The sequence below is a fragment of the Sapajus apella genome, unplaced genomic scaffold, assembly GCF_009761245.1.
Source record: "Sapajus apella isolate SASKATOON/1434 unplaced genomic scaffold, GSC_monkey_1.0 scaffold11, whole genome shotgun sequence".
NCBI lineage: Eukaryota > Metazoa > Chordata > Mammalia > Primates > Cebidae > Sapajus > Sapajus apella.
In genome coordinates this window covers 7,241,650-7,244,894 of record NW_022436951.1, presented here as the reverse complement: position 1 = coordinate 7,244,894, position 3,245 = coordinate 7,241,650, and positions in this window count along the sequence as shown.

The following is a 3,245-nucleotide window of genomic DNA, read 5'->3' as shown; positions in this document are numbered from 1 at the left end:
ACCCAAATCTCATTTTGAATTTTATCTCCCATAATACTCACACATTGTGGGAGGTACCCAGTTGGAGATAACTGAATCACGGGGGCAGTTTCTTTCATACTCTTCTTTTCATAGTGAATAAGTATCACAAGATCTGATGGTTTTATAAACAGGAGTTACCCTGCACAAGCTATCTTATTTTGCCAGCTACCATGTAAGACATTCCTTTGCCCTTCCTTCATCTTCTGCCATGATTGTGAGGCCTCCCTGCCCATGTGAAGTTGTGAGTCAATTAAACCTCTCTCCTTTATAAATTACCCAGTTTCAGGTATGTCGTTATTAGCAGCATAAGAACAGACAAATACAAGCAGAACAGGGTTACTCTGAGAAGCTTGAAAACTCTCTGGAGTTCCTCAGAAAGGAAGTGAAATAGGAAGAAAATCTAACCTCAGATTTCCCAACATATCCAAACATTTTATCCTCTACTCCATGCATATGCAGAGATTCAGCCCCAAGAAAGAGAAAAAGATATGTGTGTTTAGAAACTTTCCTGTTTGTGACCCTTTTCCTCTCTCCATTTGGCCCCAAGCTAATAGGACCATTCCCAGTCTGTGGTGGCAAAACCATCTGGCACCTAACTGGTTGTCTTTCCAATGTACTATTTGTTGCCAAGTTATATGTAGCAGGGCCTTGAAAATCAAACACCTGGGCTTTGAAGGCTACTGTGCCTGAAAGAATTTGACCCCTTAGGTCTTACTGCACTTGGAGGCATCTTGTTGTCAATGAAGGCTTCACAACAGAAGTCACTATGGTGCTGAGTGTAAGACCACTTCTCCACTGACCACCATTAACAGGGTTGAAAAAGTGCCCTTGCACCTCAAGTAAGATTCACATTGCAGAAGATTATATGACTCCATCAAAAGGAGTCAAATAAGAGTCCCCCAGATCTTTCTGTTCCTGTCAGGTCATCACCTCCTTGGCTGCTCAGTGTATACTCTAAGCATGCTCCTATCTTAAGGCTTACAATATTCTTCCCTCAGATATCTGCTCCCTTATTACCCTGAAGCTTTTCTTAAATTCATTTCCATGAGGCCTTCCCAGACCACCCTATTTCAATGACCTGTCTGCATGGTTTGAAAGTGTTCCCTCCATTCGAATTCATGCTGAAACTTAATGCCTACTGTGGTAGTGTTAAGAAGTGGAGCCTTTATAGGAAGTAGTTAAGCTCGTGAATGAATCAGTGCCTTTTCTAAAAGGGCTGGAGGAAAATAGCTTAGGCTCCTTTTTATTATTCTGCATTTTGCCTTTTGAAGACACAGCATTTGCCACCTCTGCAGGATACAGTTGCAAGGTGTCATCTTGGAAGCAGGCAATGGGGCTCTCACCAAACACCAGGCCTGATCTTAGACTTTCTGGCCTCTGAAACTGTGAGAAGTAAATTTCTGTTCCTTAAAAATTACCCCATCTCAGTTATTTTGTTACAGCAACAGAAGTGTACTAAAACACTGTCCATTTTTAATTTTTAATACCTATTTCCGTGGCTTTAATTTTTCTGCTAAACAATTATCACAAGAATACAAATATGCTTTTTCTTATTATCTGTATTTCTCATGAATATAAGTGCCAAGAGGGGAGAATTTTTGGATACTCTGTTTACTGATAGAATGTCTGTCATAAAAAAAAATGGCATTCAGTACAGAGAGATTTTACAACAGGGAAAAGGGACTCTAACAAGAAGGGCATGGATATGGAAATAGTGAGAATATGCCAACTATGACATCTGAAAGCATCACAAAGGCCAGATAGAAAAAAAAAATCTTTTTTTTTTTTTTAAAGAAAGCAGTTAAATAATGCTGGAAAGAACCAGGTATGAGAAGTAAGATGAGCAGGATTTAGGATGGGAGTCAATTAGAGATGTTTTACCAGCAGTCAGCTGATTCTTGCCATGAAAGAGAGGAAGAGGAGTTTTTTCACATTCCAATGGCCAAGAGTGAACCAAAGTTCAGTTCTTTTCTGAGGGAAGGAGAGAAGTCTAAATAAAGTTTAGTTAACACAGGTAAACGGGCATTTTGCCCATATTTGTCAATGGAAATAAGTAGTTCATAGATGGTTACCATTATTAAGCAGAGAATGGGACCAGGTAAGTAGGGAGTCATCATTGAGTCTTGCCTAAGTCACATGAGAAAGGATGGCTCTTTGCAGTAAGCTGTTTCAGCAACACAAATAGATGGGGGTGATTTCTTGATCCTTGCTGATTTCCAAGATCACAAATCTCAGAGAAAGTTGAATATTGTCAGCCAGTGTGTAAATCAGTGCCTACCATGTAATACGTCCTCAGTCAGTATTTGTTGAATAAATAGATTAACACTCCCTTGGCAAGGATAAGAAAGGTGAAAAGATAACCAGGCAAGGCAGGAAGGAAAGGAGAAGAAGCCCAGTTACTGTCTCACACTTTACCTTCTGAAATCATAATCATATATTATTGTGGTTACTGATGAGGGCTCACTATGCATCAAGCACAGTGTTAAGTGTGTTGTGTGCATGACTGCTTTCATTTCTGACTAAGCTGTGACCTTTGGGCTGCTCCTGGGCTGACTTTTGCCCATTGGTGTTTGAAATGGGCTAATTGTCATGGAGAGCAAAGACTAATTATGTTCTCATCAGAAATCTCCTTTGACAAAAGAAAAAAAAAAAACAGAACAACTTTAACTTTCTGATCAGGTTTTATGCACTACTGATTAAGCTCTCTGTAAAAGTTTTCTTTTAAAAGAATCAAGGGACATGTCTATAACCTTGTATTTCTTGTGTTTTAGGATAGAGGCTACCTAAAAATTTATGTATACAAAATACTTCACAAGCGCTCAACAGAGATGCCACATTAAAAGTACACATATTCAGTTCAAGTTGCTCTCTCAATAAAAGCAAACATATCTGTTTAACTTCTTTTCATTGTTCTTAAAGAGTAGCTGGAAAAAAAAAAGCCAATCCCTGGTACAAGGCATCAGGGTTTCTTATGTAATATCCCAGGAGAGGATATTTATTTGGGGTTTTAAAAGACTATGCTCCTCTTGTTTGCTTCTAGTAGAATAGTGTTTGTTATAGTCATTATCTGTACATTGACTGAATTTCTACTATGTGAAGTGCACTGTTCTAAAAATTTAATGTTTTTCTAAAAGTTTATTCCTGCAATTCTGGAGTTACATAATAAGATTAAAAATGGTGACTCAATTTGGCATTTGGTTGGAAATGACAATAGAACACTTTGG